This window comes from Oncorhynchus clarkii, chromosome 22 (genome assembly GCF_045791955.1).
Source record: "Oncorhynchus clarkii lewisi isolate Uvic-CL-2024 chromosome 22, UVic_Ocla_1.0, whole genome shotgun sequence".
Taxonomy (NCBI): domain Eukaryota; kingdom Metazoa; phylum Chordata; class Actinopteri; order Salmoniformes; family Salmonidae; genus Oncorhynchus; species Oncorhynchus clarkii.
Window position 1 is genome coordinate 5,580,366 of NC_092168.1, and position 18,678 is coordinate 5,599,043.

Consider the following 18,678-nt stretch of genomic DNA (forward strand, 5'->3'; position numbering starts at 1 on the left):
CGGAAGCCACTCGTCAGTAAAAGGCACATGACAGCCCACTTGGTGTTTGCCATAAGGCACCTAAAGGACTCTCAGACCATTTAAAACCTAATTCTCTGGTCTGATGAAACCAAGATTGAACTCTTTGGCCTGAATGCCAAGTGTCACGTCTGGAGAAAACCTGGCAACATCCCTAAGGTAAAACATGGTGGTGGCAGCATCATGCCGTGGGAATGTTTTTCAGTGGCAGGGATTGGGAGACGAGTCAGGATCGAGGGAACAATGAATGGAGCCAAGTACAGAGAGTTCCTTGAAGAAAACCTGCTCCAGAACACTCAGGACCTCACACAGAGGCGAAGATTCACTTTCCAACAATGACCCTAAGCACACAGCCAAGACAACGCAGGAGTGGCCTCAGGACAAGTCTATGAATGTAGTTGAGTGGCCCAGCCAGAGCCTGGACTTGAACATCTCTGGAGATACCTGAAAATAGCTGTGCTGCAATGCTCCCCATCCACCTGACAAAGCTTGAGAGGATATGCAGAGATATGCTTGCAAGCTAGCCAGCTAACGTTAACTAAGTAGCTAAGACAGATAGATGTTAGTTTTTAAAAAAAATCATAAAAATGTGTAGAGGACAGGGCTGCTTTCTTGGCAATGTGTTGTTGTGACTTTACTTGTATTTATTTGATGACTTTTATTTATTTAATTAACTCATTAGGATTTGGGGCACCACAGAAGAAGTTGTTTAGAGAGTTGCCATCTTCTGAATTAAACTCTATAAGGTCTTTACCTATAACATTGATAAACAGTCATTTCATTAATCATACTACACAAATTGGTTTAATAATTTGTTTACAAGCTAACTAAATAATAACACAGAATACACACACACTTACATGAGACAAAGGTCCCATGTGGACTGGTAAGATATGACAGCTTGTTACAACATTGATGGAGAGGGGGGAAGAGAGAGAGAAAAAGGACACTTATTGTGGATACGTTCTAGGACTGTCCTCACATCTTGCACACGAACCACCGCCCGTCTGGAATAAGAAATCATGAATGTATTTACGTGTGAAATTACTTTGTTCGTTCGTGAGAACCAAACCTTCTTGGAAAATTGTTGGCCTTCCAGCTGTATGGCTCTGATTGTCCGAAAGGGGTCTCCCCTTTCCCATCTTCTACTGTTGTTCACTCATTGAAAGTGCTGTATCGCCCTCATTTTTAGAGTAAAAGCCTGAAACAATGCCTAAAGACTGGCCATATGTAGAGGAAGCCATAGAGATAGTGAACTGGGTCCCAAGTCTTTGTATGGTGGATAGGTTTTCAATGGAAAAACAGCCTTTCAAAATAACAGTACTTCCTGGTTGGATTTTCCTCAGGTTTTCACCTGCCATATCAGATCTGTTATACTCACAGACATTAGTTTGACAGTTTTGGAAACTTTAGAGTGTTTTCCATCCAAATCTACCAATTATATGCAAACCCTAGCTTCTTGGCCTGAGTAACAGGCTGTTTACTTTGGGCACGTTTGTCATCCAGACGTCAAAATACTGCCCCCAAGCCCAAATAAGTTTTAACAAGACAAGGTGAGAAAGGACATTTTACAATCCACAAATGTGGCTTCAGATGAGAGTTGGCTATTTCCATTCATTGGGATAATATTTGTGTCACGTGATGTGGAGAGTGATGACATCACGGCATTCTCATTCAGCCATTTCTAGGGAGAACACATTCTAACTTAACTTAATGAAATGTGAGTATAAAAATGTCCAACAAATTATTTTAATGTTAATGTTAAATTCAATCATTGCAGTTGCAACGCTAAGTGTGTGCTTTCGGCATCAGCTCACTATCCCTGCTAGCTAGCTAACTTTGGAGTCATCAACTGTTTAGATGAACAACCAAACTTAAACTAACTAGTTTATTGTTAATTCAGGAATCTGTAAATTATGAAGAAGCACTCAGTTTTGAAATCCTGATTTAATGATCTGGATAGCTAACGAATGAGAAATGTTGCAAGTCACCTTTCCATTCTGTGATTTTTTTGCAGCACAAAGCAGTCTTTCACGACTGGTGAGGAGGTATGACATTTTAACATAATCTGATTGAAAACGCTAGAAATTAAGATACCTCTTTCCTGCTCCATGTAGGCTTGCTTGCAAGCAATGCCTGGTTTTCAAACCATACAACAGTTTGTTAGCCACTCCCAATATTTTGGGGAACCAAGTACATGAGGATGTCTTCGCGGTGGGTAATTTGGAATTTTTTAAACATCTGAAACTGCTTTTTCCTGCAATCTAGAGTCATAATCATTATTTTTCTATTTAATATTTAGGCAAGTCAGTTAAGAACAAATTCTTATTTTACAATGACGGCCTACCCCGGACCAAACCCTCCCCTAACCCAGACGACACTTGGCCAATTGTGCGCCGCCCTATGGGACTCCCAATCACGGAGGGTTGTGATACAGGAAACGAACCAGGGTCTGTAGTGACATCTCAAGCACTGAGATGCAGTGCCTTAGACCGCTGTTCCAGTCAGTAGCCCACTTAGGAGCCCAAATCATTATGCTTAATTGTATTTCAAAAATATGTTTAGTTACATATTTAAGCAGACCTCTTGAGCTGTCTGTATCCTTCTATTTTTTCAAGAAGCTATATATGCTTCTCTGCATCTCTGGTAAAGTCTTGGTAAAATATTGAAAGGAATCTAATTCAGTATATTTAGTAAATGCTTGCTTTTCTAAAGTCTCCCAACCTTACCAGATAGTTTTTATCATTCTTCTACACACAATAATGACAAAGTGAAAACCTGTTTTTAGATGTTTTTATTAATGTATTGAAACAGAAATATCACATTTACATAAGTATTCACACCCCTGAGTCAATACATGTTAGAATCACCTTTGGCAGTGATTACAGCTGTGAGTCTTTCTGGGTAAATCTCTTAAGAGCTTTGCACACCAGGATCGTACAATATTTGCACATTATTCTTTAAAAAATTATTCAAGCTCTGTTAAGTTGGTTGTTGATCATTTCTAGACAGCCATTTCAAGTCTTAGCCATAGATTTTCAAGCCAATTTAAGTCAAAACTGGAACTAGGCCACTCAGGAACATTCAACGTCATCTTGTGATTTAGGTTATTGTCCTGCTTAAAGGTGAATTTGTCCCCCAATGTCTGTTGGAAAGCAGAATGAACCAGGTTTTCCTCTAGCATTTTACATGTGCTTAGCTCCATTCTGTTAATTTCCTTCTTACAAAACTCCCTAGTCCTTGTCGATGACATGCATAGCCATAGCATGATGCAGCCACCACCAGCAGGACATACAATTCATTTCTTTGCCACATTTTTGCAGTTTTACTTTAGTGCCTTTTTGCAAACAGGATGCATGTTTTAGAATATTTGTATTCTGTGCAGGCTTCCTTCTTTTCACTCTGTCAATTAAGTTAGTATTGCGGAGTAATTACAATGTTGTTGATCCTTCTTCAGTTTTCTCCCAGCCATTAAACTCTGCAACTGTTTTAAAGTCACCATTGGCCTCATGGTGAAATCCCTGAGTGGTTTCCTTCCTCTGAGTTAGGAAGGACGCCTGTATCTTTGTAGCGACTGGGTGTATTGATACACCACCCCAAGTGTAATTAATAAATTCAACATGCTCAAAGGGATATAGAACATCTGCTTTTTCTTTACCCATCTACCAATAAATGCCCTTCTTTGCGACGCATTGGAAAACCTCCCTGGTCTTTGTGGTTGAGTCTGTGTTTGCAATTCACTGCTTGACTGAGGGATCTTACATGTAATTATGTATGTATGTGTGGGGTACAGAGATGAAGAAGCCATTAAAAATTCATTTTAAACACTATTATCACAGTCCGTGCAACTTACTATGTGACTTGTTAAACCAATCTTTACTTATTTAGGCTTGCCATAACAAAGGGTTTGAATACTTATTGACTCAAGACATTTCAGATGTTCCTTTTTTATTCATTTGTAACACTTTGACATTGTGGGGTATTCTGTGTAGGCCAGTGACACAGCAAAATGTGGAAAAAGTCAAGAGGTGTGTAACGCTTGTCGTCTGGGGAAGGAGAGGAGGACCAAGGTGCAGCCTGGTAAGTGTTCATATTTTAAATATTTTAATGAACACTGAAAACAAAACAATAAACGAACAGTCCTGTAAGGAAAAACACTAAACAGAAAATAACCACCCACCAAACACAATGGAAAACAGGCTACCTAAATATGGTTCTCAATCAGGGACAACAATTGACAGCTGCCTCTGATTGAGAACCATACCAGGCCAAACACAGAAATAGAAAATCATAGACAAACTAACATAGACAACCCACCTAAATCACGCCCTGACCATACTAAAACAAAAGACAAAACAAAGGAACAAAGGTCAGAACGTGACAAGGTGAAAATACTTTCTGAAGGCACTGTCTAGCTATTATTACAGACAAAGCAAAAGATTATAACTAGTGTACCATCATTATTGATTGCATTCAGTGTAAATACAGCCGCACTGTTGAAGATGTCAGTGTTATCAATTATGTTACAGCGAATTGTTGGTGGCACAACTTTTGTAGGGATCATGAGTCATGACACCTAATGTCACCAGTAAAGTGGATTAGAAAGGTTTGCTGATTCTCGTTTTAAGCAAAGACCCGTGGGCATATTGCTGTATTGCACTATAGCGTTTGATTCTGGACCAGCTTGTTTTACAGCTTGAGTGCTCTGTTTGCCTTAAATCATATAAAATCTTAAAGGGCGGGTGAACTTCCTGATTTGGCTTCATTTTAGATTTGGTTCATTATAAAATTCTAGCAGCCATGACTGAATTCAAACATGAGTTGGGTTTGGGATGTGGTTTGATGTGGGTGTCTCTTGTATTTTCGCAGGTGGGAAGAGTTAGACTAATAATTTTGCCAATTAGCTTTAGCTGACTGGTGTGCGACTGTGGCAAAATCTTGATCTTGGATAGCCTATCGCCGGGGCTAGTTGGGGACCATCAGTAAATTAATTACACACTGTAAATGAGACAATAGTTTCACGTTACACATTTTAGTTGTTTCATTAAATGCTTTCAATATTTGTACATGAATTTCTATAATTTATAGTTGGCTTGAGGTGTTTAAGTAATTGAAATGTGAAGATATTGGAATTTTATCATATTGTCCCATGTACATTGTGCAATTTACCGATGGTCCCTAACTAGCCCCATAGGGATATCCAAAGTCAAACCACAGTTTACATTGGCATTACGATCGGTTTTCTGATTCTCGTTGCACTCCGAATTTATGTTTACTTGTGAGCTGTGGGAATGTGGACATGATTGAAATGAATAGCAATTTTCGTAAAGTAACTTAAAAATATGCACAAACATCTGTCTCTACAATAACTGATATATTTATCTTAATTGTACAGTTTTTACTTGCCTCGTTATGACGTTATAACTACTTGCATTTGGTTTCACCGTAATGTTTTGTCAGCCGTCGTTGTTGAAGAAGGCCACCAGGGACGGGTGGATCGCGTCAAAATTTGTCATTGGAACCACTCAATATGATTGGTCATATAAAAACCTTGGGACCCAAATGCATAATGAGTGCTCTAATTATGCTTATGGTGGTCTGGAGCAATGAAGCCGTGCCGCTGGGTACCTCTCAGTCCCGCGGAGCAAGCTTGCAACTTTTAAAGGAGGAACCACTGTAAATATGTGGTAGTGGTGGAGTAGGGGCCTGAGGGCACACAATGTGTTGTGAAATCTTGTCATGAATACCACCGAAGGTGGCTCCCCTTCCTGTTCGGGTGGCGCTCGGCGGTCGTCGTTGCCGGTCTACTAGCTTCCACCGATCTCTTTTTCCTTTTTGTTTGTTTTTGTCTAATTGTTTTCACCTGTTCCTTGTTGGGGTTTTGGGATGGGTGTTATTTAAGTTTGTTTAGCCCGCTGGTGTTTGTGCGGGCTTGTGGTTATTTTACGTTAGTGGTGTTTGTGTACTTTTGGGTTTTCGCTGTCCGGTATTTTGGTAACAGTGGGTTTGGGTTTTGTGGCGCCTGTGTTTTGGGCTTCACCCATGTTTGTCCCTGTTACTGTGCTTGAGGACATTAAAGCGTTTTTTCCCCGTCTACCTTCTGCTCTCTGAGTCTGACTCCACACCCATCACTATCCCGACATTACAAATCTGAATGTATGGTAATGTTTTTAAAATTGTATAAACTGCCTTGGCAGCAGCTAATGGGGATCCATAATAAATACAAATACCAAAACTACAGAAAATGTTTGGTTGAGGTTATTGCTGCCAAAGGAGGGTCAACGACTTATTAAATCCAAGGGTTCACATATTTTTTCCACCCTGCACTGTGAATGTTTAAACGGTGTGTTCAATAAAGACATGAAAACATATAATAGTTTGTGTGTTATTAGTTTAAGCAGACTGTGTTTGTCACTCCCCATTGTTAAGCACACCTGGACTTCACCACCCTGATTACTCTCCCTTCGTATAGCTCTCAGTAAGCCTCAGTCATCAGGCAGTATTGTTTTATCTCACGTTCAGTAAGCTTCTCATGTTTGTTTGTTTGTATCGTTTCATTATTAAACTCACCATCTGCACCTGCTTCCTGACTCCCTGCTTATACATTACACATCTTAATTTGGAGCAGACATTCAAGGTTTTTTTGAAAACATGGTCGCATAAAAACCTGAGGGAGATTTTGCCATACTTCTGTTACCAAAGTTTGCATCTGCACAATTCTTCCACTAAATTAGTTTTTGTAGATTTTTTAGTGGAAATTGTTAAACGTATTGCATAGAGTTATATGGTTTGTTAAACTTTGAAATCAATGGTTTTTGTTTGGCATACATTTTAAAGTGAAAAATGGAGTCTCAGCTAATTATGCTACCATGGAATTGCCCTTATAAACTTGATAATATTGTTTAGTAACAGGGTATTTCAAATGTTTTATTCTGTGTAACAAGTGGTGTGTGTTGCCCAGTTGACATTAACGCAATATTTAATTATATTCCCACTCTTTCCACAGAGCTCTGAGCTCCGTTCTGATTCAACAGTGCTGCTTGCTGCTAAATCAATCATCAATAATTGCAGTGTTGCAGCCAGTGAACATCTGAAATTCACTCTCACCTTTGATGCTAATGGAACAAGTATTCTGGACTTTTCGGTAAAGAGGGAGGGGGTGTCTTTAACACTGAAAAATATGTTTAAAGAACCCCTGCTGGTGGTCTTCAAACACGCCCCCAACATCAGTCACTGTCAAATGGTGGTTAGGTCTGGTCTGACCATGTAGCACCTTCCTCTACAATGTGCCGGACGGCAATTACAGATGTGGCCGATGTACTGTACCCAGTGTAACTTCCCCAAGAAATGAACGAGGCCTGTCCATTCAATCACACCATCACGGGCAAGGCCATTAAGACTAAGGCCTACATGTTACAAAAATGTGGTATACCTGATAAAGTGCACATCCAATAAGGTCATCATAGGCCTAGTCTACCATTACGCACAGATTTGCTCCCCCCTATTCTGAACGTTCCCCTTGTCATATAGCCTAGGCATAGCTGTTAGACTCGCCAAGCTACTAGACTATGAAAGCGTTCTCCTACACAGCAGAACATTGTAGCGAATTAAAATAGAATCATGGAGACCGGAGTATATGGTAAAGAGTATATGGTTTATATTTTAACACATGTTAATCAGTTCAGTCACAAATGCATACAAGGCATCACATGGAGTGGCACTGTTATAAGGGTGATGGGTGGCATCATGTCACACCCTGGCCTTAGTTATCTTTGTTTTCTTTATTATTTTGGTTAGGCCAGGGTGTGACATGGGTGATTTATGTGTTTTTTCTTATCTAGGGGTTTTTGTAGATTTAAGGGGGTTGTGTTCTTTTAGGTGTCTAGGTAAGTCTATGGTTGCCTGGATTGGTTCTCAATCAGAGGCAGGTGTTTATCGTTGTCTCTGATTGGGAACCATATTTAGGCAGCCATGTTCTTTGGGTATTTTGTGGGTGATTGTTTCCTGTGTCAGTGTTTGTGCCACACAGGACTGTTTCGGGTTTTCACGGTTCTTGTTTTGTAGTTGTGTTCATGTTTAGTGTCTCTTATTAAAGAACCATGAACTATAACCACGCTGCGTTTTGGTCCGCCTCTCCTTCCCAGGAAGAAAGCCGTGACACATCAGCATGGAAAAACACACACACTTGTTTTCCTCTGTTTAGATGTTCAATGTTGCAAAAGTAGGAGGAGTGCCCCTCGTTGTAATTTATTTATTCATCACTGCTACAGTTGTTATGATGTATATAGTGCTATTTATATTGTTGTTTCTTTCATTATTTTATTTAACTTAGTCCTGCATTTTGGAGCTCAGAGCCTAAGATGTTCATTGTACCCTGCAATCTCACCTGCAACCATGTATACATGTAACTATTAAACACGGAATCTGAATCTTACATTTGATTCAAGCAGCCTCAGGAAGCCAGCAGAGGAGTGGTGTGACATAAGAGAACATGGGAAAGCATATTCTGTATATTCTGCATTCTGGATCAGTTGCAGAGGTAAGGAGCTGGAGTTGCAGTAGGGTCTAGAAGCAACAAGGTTGACTCAGAATGGACAGCTCTGTGGAAATATTGGGAATATAATTAAAATATTGAGTTAGATGTCAACTGGGCCACGCATACCACTTGTTACACAGAACAAGACTTTTTAAATACCCTGTTACTAACCAATATTATCAAGTATATCAGGGAAATTACACAGTATTGGAATTACGCTAAGATTTCAAAGTTTAACAAGCTATACAACTCTATGCACAAGGACTATAATTAACAATTCCCACTGAAGAATGAATAAAAATGAATTTAGTGGAAGAACTGTGCAGATGCTAAATTACAGTTTTTACAGCTCCCGAGTGGTGCAGTGGTCTAAGGCATTGCATCTCAGTGCAAGAGGCATCACTACAGTCCCTGGGATAAATCCAGGCTGTCTCACATCCGGCTGTGATTGGGAGTCCCATAGGGTGGTGCATAATTGGCCGAGCGTTGTCCGGGTTTGCCCAGGGTAGGCCGTCATTGTAAATAAGAATTTGTTCTTTAAAAAAAATGTATTACATGTTTTCTTCCCAATTTTGTGGTAACCAATTGGTAGTTACAGTCTTGTCTCGTCGCTGCAACTCCCGTACGGACTTGGGAAAGGCAAAGGTCGAGAGCTGTGCGTCCTCTGAAACACAACCCAACCAAGCCTCACTGCTTCTTGACACAATGCCCACTTCACCCAGGAGCCAGCCGCACCAATGTGTCGGAGGAAACACCATGCACCTGGCGACAGTGTCAGCGTGCACTGCGCCCGGCCCACCACAGGAGTCACAAGTGCGAGATGGGACAAGGACATCCCTGCCGGCCAAACCCTCCCCAATTTCTTCTTAACTGACTTGCCTAGTTAAATATAGGTTCAATAAAAAATAAAAAAAATAATTAAGATCCAAAAATGTCTGCAGAAAGAATGGGGTGTCCGCTATGACATGACACCTTGCGTTTGAACAAATCTCTTTTGGTTATTGAACTACAGTAAGATAAGTGGATTTACACCTGATAACAGAATTACAGTAATGGAATTACATCATGGATCCTTGATCTGCACTACACAGAAATGCATAATTATGGATATGAATGTCATTCTTCTCATGGTTCACAAGTTTGAACATCACAGCACAGCAGATCACAGTGGAGTATGGTGCAGTGCAGCAGAGTAGGGTAGAGTTCAGTACAGTGCAGTACAGTAGAGTACAGTACAGTATATTTCAGTACATTGGATTACTTTTTAAGTTTGAAAACATTAATAAAATTAGATTTTGGAGTGAACTTTCGCTTTCACATTCCATTTAAAAAGCAGGGAATGTTAGGGAATGCACTTATAAAGCTACGGTATAGACAATGGAGAACGCTCACCTATTTCTCCATGAAGTGGTGTGTGGGACATTGAGGATTGTCTGGCTTCTGGGGTAGAGCTGCTTGGGTGAGGCCAGCTCAGAGGGAGACACACAGAGCAATACAAACTCAAAGCATGAAAGGTTACTCACAACTTAAAATTATACAATATTACAATTAAAAAAAGCTGATATGGCATCTTGACCTTTTCCTCATTCCCATTCCCCTCTACTGTGCTGATCTTTAGAAATTGAGACAGAAATACTGTGTTACTTTTTAAAATGATGTACAGTACAGTATACAGTGCCTTGCGAAAGTATTCGGCCCCCTTGAACTTTGCGACCTTTTGCCACATTTCAGGCTTCAAACATAAAGATATAAAACTGTATTTTTTTGTGAAGAATCAACAACAAGTGGGACACAATCATGAAGTGGAACGACATTTATTGGATATTTCAAACTTTTTTAACAAATCAAAAACTGAAAATTTGGGCGTGCAAAATTATTCATCCCCTTTACTTTCAGTTCAGCATACTCTCTCCAGAAGTTCAGAGAGGATCTCTGAATGATACAATGTTGACCTAAATGACTAATGATGATAAATACAATCCACCTGTGTGTAATCAAGTCTCCGTATAAATATATACCATTCTGGAAGAAAATCTGATGGAGTCTGCAAAAGACCTAAGACTGTGACGGAGATTTGTCTTCCAACAAGACAATGATCCAAAACATAAAGCAAAATCTACAATGGAATGGTTCAAAAATAAACATATCCAGGTGTTAGAATGGCCAAGTCAAAGCCCAGACCTGAATCCAATCGAGAATCTGTGGAAAGAACTGAAAACTGCTGTTCACAAATGCTCTCCATCCAACCTCACTGAGCTCGAGCTGTTTTGCAAGGAGGAATGGGAAAAAATGTCAGTCTCTCGATGTGCAAAACTGATAGAGACATACCCCAAGCGACTTACAGCTGTAATCGCAGCAAAAGCTGGCGCTACAAAGCATTAACTTAAGGGGGCTGAATAATTTTGCACGCCCAATTTTTCAGTTTTTGATTTGTTAAAAAAGTTTGAAATATCCAATAAATGTCGTTCCACTTCATGATTGTGTCCCACTTGTTGTTGATTCTTCACAAAAAAATACAGTTTTATATCTTTATGTTTGAAGCCTGAAATGTGTCAAAAGGTCGCAAAGTTCAAGGGGGCCGAATACTTTCGCAAGGCACTGTATGTCTATTATAATTGTTTTCAATTTACCTGCCAGGGTCCTAAGATTCTGCATGTGCATTGGAGTGTGATGCAGTAGGTAGCATCTGAGCTCTGATGGATAAGTGGCAAAGAGCGCCGTTTCATTTTGTTATGCAGACCTTATTTCTGTGACGAGCAGGGACAGGTTAGCAAGCACCTGACAATCAAAAGGTAGACGCATTTCTAAAAAACTAGGAAAGTAGATAGATGATGCTATAGTACTATCCCTCTTCAATGCCACTCCATTCAACCCATGCATGTTCACACACAAAGTACACAGTTAAAAATAATAAAACACGCATGCAAACTCTCTCTTCATTTTCTGACCACTAATCTCTTATTTCTGACCAACTTTTTATTCGGGGAGGAGGTTAGACGTACAAAAACAATCAAAGAAATGCACACACAGATAACCCCAACCCCAACCCCCCCCCCAGTCACTATCCGCCTCCCTCCCCACCCAGAAATCAAGAGTCACAAAAAGCACAAATAGAGATAAATGAATCACTAACCTTTGATGAACTTCATCAGATGACACTCATAGGTCTTCATGTTACACATGTATGTTTTGTTTGATAAAGTTCATATTTATATCCAAAAATCTGAGTTTACATTGGCGCGTTACGTTCACTAGTTCCAAAAACATCCAGTGATTTTGCATAGCTACATCGATTCAACAGAAATACTCATCATAAATGTAGATTATAATACAAGTTATACACATGGAATTATAGATATACCTCTCCTTAATGCAACCGCTGTGTCAGATTTTAAAAAGACTTTACGGAAAAAGCAAACCATGCAATAATCTGAGACGGCGCTCAGAAAATGAATCAAATTAGCCGCCATGTTGGAGTCAACAGAAACCAGAAATTACATGATAAATATTCCCTTACCTTTGATGATCTTCATCAGAATGTACTCCCAGGAATCGCAGTTCCACAATAATTTGTTCGATAATGTCCGTTATTTATGTCCAAGTAGCTACTATTGTTAGCGTTAGGTACACATATCCAAACGCTCGTGCGTTTGGACAGAAATTTTGGACAAAAACTTCAAAAAGTTATATTACAGGTCGAAGAAACATTTCAAACTAAGTATAGAATCAATCATTAGGATGTTTTAATCATAAATCTTCAATAAAGTTCCAACCGGAGATTTCCTTTGTGTCTACAGAAGCAAGTCGATATCATGTGGAATGCGCATGACCAGGAAATGGCTCTCTGCCAGTAAGCTGACTCATTCAGCTCTTATTCAGTCCCACAACACAGCAGAAGCCTCATTCAAGTTTCTAAAGATGGTTGACATCTAGTGGAAGACCTAGGAAGTGCAACTTAATTCATATCCCAATGTGAATTCAATAGGGCCTGGGTTGAAAATATACCAACTTCAGATTTCTCACTCCCTGTTTGGAGTAGGGGCCGTATTGGCTGCAGGGGCAGTATTAAGTAGCTTGGATGAAAAGGTGCCCATTGTAAACGGCCAGCTCCTCAGTCTCAGTTACTAATATATGCATATTATTATTAGTATTGGATAGAAAACACTCTAAAGTTTCCAAAACTGTCAAAATATTGTCTGTGAGTATAACATAACTGATATTGCAGGCGAAACCCTGAGGAAAATCTAAACAGGAAGTGGCTTCTATTTTGAAAACTCCATGTTCCATAGCCTCCCTTTGCTGGATTTAAAGGGATATGAACCAGATTCATTTTCCTATCGCTTCCTCAAGGTGTCAACAGTCTTCAGACATAGTTTCAGGCTTTTATTTTGAAAAATGAGCCAGAACGATAACATTGCATCGTGGTCACATGAGTTTTGCTTGCGCAACAGAATTCGGACAGCCATTTCCTTTCCCTCTCCTACTGTGAAAGACATTTGCGGTTGATATATTATCGATTATATATTTTAAAAACAACCTGAGGATTGATAATAAAAATGTTTGACATGTTTCTGTGGCCATAATGGCTACTATTTGGAATTTTCGTCTGCGTTGTCGTGACCGCTATTTCCTGTGGATTTCTGAATATAAAGCGACAATCAAACGGAGGTATTTTGGATATGAAAATCATCTTTATGGAACAAACGGAACATTTGTTGTGTAACTGGGAGTCTCGTGAGTGAAAACATCCGAAGATCATCAAAAGTAAACGATTAATTTGATTGCTTTTCTGATTTTCGTGACCGAGCTACCTGATGCTATGAGTACTTAATGTTTATCATGCGATCGATAAACTTGCACAAACGCTTGGATTGCTTTCGCGTTTGACCCAAGTTAAACAATTTAAAGGCAATGCTACCAAATACGAATTGAGTGAATGTAAACTTCTGACCCACTGAGAATGTGATGAAAGAAATAAAAGCTGAAGCTCTACTATTATTCTGACATTTCACATTCTTAAAATAAAGTGGTGATCCTTACTGCCCCAAGACGGCCTTTTTACTAGGATTAAATGTCAGGAATTGTGAAAAACTGAGTTTAAATGTATTTAGCTAAGGTGTATGTAAACTTCCGACTTCAACTGTATATTCCCCCTCAAACCGATACCATGACGGCCCTCAAGGAACTGCACTGAACTGCAAACTGGAAACCACATATACTGAGGGAGCATTTATTGTACCTGGGGATTTTAACAGAGAAAATATGAGGATAACACTTCCAAAGTTCTATCAACACATTGACTGTAGCACTCGGACATCAAAAACTCTCTACCATTGTTACTCTCCCTTCCGCGATGGCTACCTTCCCCAACCTCCGTTCAGCAAATCAGATCACGACTCAATCCTGCTCCTCCCTGCTGTACCCTATAGGCAGAAACTCAAACAAGAAGTACACATGCTAAGGTCTATTCAACACTGGTCTGCCCAATGGGAATCCATTCGGAAAGATTATTTTGATAACGTGGACTGGGGAATGTTCTGGGTTTCCTCTGAGAATAACATTGACTTATACACAGACACGGTGACTGAGTTCATCATGAGACTACCCTAACCAGAATCCGTGGATAGATGGCAGTATTTATGCAAATCTGAAAGCACATACCACTGCATTTAACCATACAAGGCGACTGGGAATATGGCAGAATACAAACAGAGTAATCATTCCTTCCACTTGGCAATCAAACAAGCAAAATGTCAGTATAGAGACTAAGTGGAGTCGCAATTCAATGGCTCAGACACGAGACACATGTGGCAGGGTCTAACAGACAATCACGGATTACAAAAGGAAAACCAGCCACGTCGCGGACACACGACGTCTTCCATCCAGACAAACTAAACCCCTTCTTTGCCCACTTCGAGGATAATACAGTGCCACCGGCGCGGCACTCTACCAAGGACTGTTGGCTCTCCTTCTCCGTGGCTAACGTGAGTAGGACATTTAAATGTGTTAACCCTCGCAAGGCTTTCAGCCCAGACAGCATCCCTAGCCGCATCCTCAGAGCATGCACAGACCAGCTGGCTGATGTGTTTACGGACATATTCAATCTCTCCCTATCCCAGTTTGCTGTCCCCAATTGCTTCAAGATGCCATCAATTGTTCCTGTACCCAAGAAAGCAAAGGTAACTGAACTAACTGACTATCACCCCACAGCACACACTTCTGTCATCAGGAAGTGCTTTGAGAGGCTAGTTAAGGATCATATCACCTCCACCTTACCTGACAACCTAGACCCACTTCAATTTGCATACCGCCCCAATAATTCCACAGATGATGCAATCGCCATCACACCATACACTGCCCTATTCCATCTGGACAAGAGGAATACATATGTAAGAATGCTGTTCATTGACTATAGCTCAGCCTTTAAAAACATAATACCCTCCACGCTCATCATAAAGTTTGGGGCCCTGGGTATAAACCCCGCCCTGTGCAACTGGGTCCTGGAGTTCCTGACGGGCAGCCCCCAGGTGATGAAGGTAGGAAACAACACCTCCACTACGCTGATCCTGAACACAGGGACAGAAGGTGAAAAGCTGTAAGTTCCTGAAATGGTCCACCCACATAGACAGTGTGGTGAAGAAGGCGCAACAGCACCTCTTCAACCTCAGGAGGCTGAAGAAATTTGGCTTGGGCCCTAAGACCCTCACAAACTTTTACATATACTCAATTGAAAGCATCCTGTCGGGCTGTATCACCGCCTGGTATGGCAACTGCACTGCCCGCAACCGGAGGGCTCTCCAGAGGGTGGTGTGGTCTGCCCAACACTACCTGCCCTCCAGGACACCTATAGCACACAATGTCACAGGAAGTTTCCAAAAAATAATTAAGGACATCAACCACCCAAGCCAGTAAAGGTTAATCAAAGCTGGGCAAGAGAGACTGAAAACCTTTCTATCGCAAGGCCATCAGACTATTAAATAGCCATCATTAGCTGGCTACCACCTGGTTACTCAACCCTGCACCTTAGAGGCTGCTGCCCTATGTACATAGACTTGGAATAACTGGTCACATTAATAATGGAACACTAGTCACTTTAATAATGTTTACATACTTCTTTACTAATTTCATATGTATATACTGTATTCTACTGTATTTTAGTCAATGCCATTCCGACATTACTCATCCTAATATTTATATATTTCTTAATTCCATTCTTTTACTTTTAGATTTGTGTGAATTGTTGTGAATTGTTAGATACTACTGCACTGTTGTAGCTAGGAACACAAGCATATGGACATATGACAGTCAATGCTGAAGCGGGGAACAGTGCAGGGGAACAGACAGATATAGGGGAGGTAATGACAGAGGTGATTGAGGTGAGTCCAATAATTGCTGATGCGCGTGTCATGGGAAGGCAGGTGCGTGTAATTATGGTTGCAGGAGTACATAATGCTGGGGAGCATGGCACACTCGAGCGCTAGGGGGGAAGCTTGGAAGAGCCTGGCGAGCCAGCTGAGGCATAGGATAGCCTGTCAATCCCGCTGAGCTGTGGGAGGCCGATGATCCTGTGAGGCGGAGCATCCTGGTGAGCCGGCTGGGTGTAAAAACCTGACGCTCCGGTGAGGCTTGATGTGGGATGGGCGCCTTCCGAGCCAACCGGTGCAAGAAACCTCTCAAGCCAGCTAGGGCGTGACAACCCAACGAGTTGGCTTAGGCATCCCCAGTTCCATCAGTGGAGGCCCTTGGAGGCCCCTGGACCCGACGTCACCCCCAACCGGAATGCCACAACTCCATGATGCTTCGTTTGGTGACTTCAGCATTCTGTAAGGACAGATGCTGGAGTAGAGAAGCAGGTATGGGGAGTCAAGCATTTAATCAGGAACAGATATGAAACAAGACAGGAACAGCGTCAGCACACGGGTTTATAAGGAAATATGACAATCAATGCTGAAGCAGGGAACCGTGCGGGGAACCGTGCGTACTGGACATTTTGAGCTGTTATTATGATGGTGATTTGACAAAATTACAATCATGGTCTTGAATTGGACTAGCATTTTGCTGGTCTAGGTCTTGACTCGGACTCTGACCCCTTGTCCCCCTCCCGGTCTCGGTCTTGACTCGGTCTTGGCCTCCCATTAGTCTTGGTCTTGACTCTGACTCAATTTGCTCCAGTCTTGGTCTTGAATCGGTCTCGCTTTAGGTGATCTCGAACACAATGCTGCCAACAGGTGCCCTTCTTTGCGAACCATTTGAAAATATCCCTGGTCTTTGTGCTTGAAACTGTGCTTCAGATTCAATTCACTGCTCGACTAAAAGACCTACAGATAATTGTATGTGTGTGGTACAGAGATGAGGTAGTCATTTAGAAATTATGATAAACACTATTATTACACAGTAAGTCCATGTAACTTATTTTGTGACTTAAGAGTATATTGATTCACCTGTGCTTCAATCTAAGTAACATAATACAAACAATCCCCATCAAAATCTATCAGTTTAAGATAGAGATATAAGTTGTTGCATGGGCTGTCTCAATGCACCACATCCAACTATGTTGTCCTTCTGCATCTGTGGTGGAAGGTGGTCGACCTACAGCGGTGTTTGTCAGACCATGAGACATCTCAAAAATTGGTATACTCACAAAAATGTGTCTAGTGTCCAAACGGTCTGGCATAAAAACTATTATGACCACTCTATGGAACGATGGACAGAGGAACTCTAGAGCTCTGTCAGAGTGACCATCGAGTTCTTGGTCACCACCCTGAACAAGGCCCTTTTCCCCCGATTGCTCAGTTTGGTCGGGCAACCAGCTCTAGGAAGAGTCTTGGTGGTTCCAAACGTCATCCATTTAAGAATGATGGAGGTCACTGTGTTCTTGGGGACCTTCAATGCTGCAGACATATTTTGATACCCTTCCCCAGATCTGTTCCTCGACACCAGCCTGTCTCGGAGTTCTACGGAATATTCCTTCGACCTCATGGCTTGGTTTTTGCTCTGACATGCACTGTCAAATGTGGGACCTTATATAGACTGGTATGTGCTAATCCAAATCATGTCCAATGAATTGAATTTACCACAGGTGGACTCCAATCAAGTTGTAGAAACATCTTAAGGATGATGAATGGAAACAGGATGCACCTGAGCTCAATTTTAAGTCTCATAGCAAAGGCTCTGAATACTTATGTCAATAACATATTATTAATACATTGTCATACATTTCTAAAAACCTGTTTTCACTTTGTCATTATTGGGTATTGTGTGCAGATCGCTGAGGTCGCTGAAAAAAAACAATTTTAGAATAAGGCTGTATGTAACAAAATGTTGAAAACGTCAAGGGGCCTCGATACTTTCTTAAGGCATTGTATGTGTCCAAAAACCCACTTATAATTAATTGTTTGCCATGTATGAAGGTGTTATTCAATGCGTTTCAATGGGCTATGGTAGTAAAGGCCAAATGCAATATTGGATCAAATATATATATATATTTATATTTTTATGCCTAAAGCGGCCCTAAAATTCCAAATCAAATAGCTAAACGATCCATGGTATCACCATCTTAAAACAATTCCATATGTTAGCTTAGACTTTTAGAGGTGGAAAGCACATTTTTGCGCCTGAACTTTTTAGGCTTGCCATAACAAAGGGGCTGAATACTTATTGAGTAAAGACATTTCAGCTATTCATTTCTAATTAATATGTAAACATTTCCAAAAAATATATTTCCACTTTTACATTATGGGGTATTGTGTGCATATCATTTTTTTAAAATCAATATTTAATAAAACATTCAGGCTCTAACACAACAAAATGTGTGAAAAGTTAGGCTGTGTGAATACTTTCTGAAGGCACCATCGTTAGATAGAGCAGGTTGTGGGAGGACATTATGAAAATATTGTCCAGTTCTAGTCTCTAGAGAGGAAAACTATGAAGACAGACATATATATAATTGTAGGTGCTGTCTAATTGTAATATAATATAGCGTGTTTATTTGTGATGTTGTCCGTCCTCAGATATGGAGAGCTGTGAAAGCCTGTCTGCAGATGACGATGTCCCAAGAGACTGTTGGCACATCCTTGTATGCCATGGGTTGTACGTGTGCTTATGTTAGCAAACTTTGTATATAA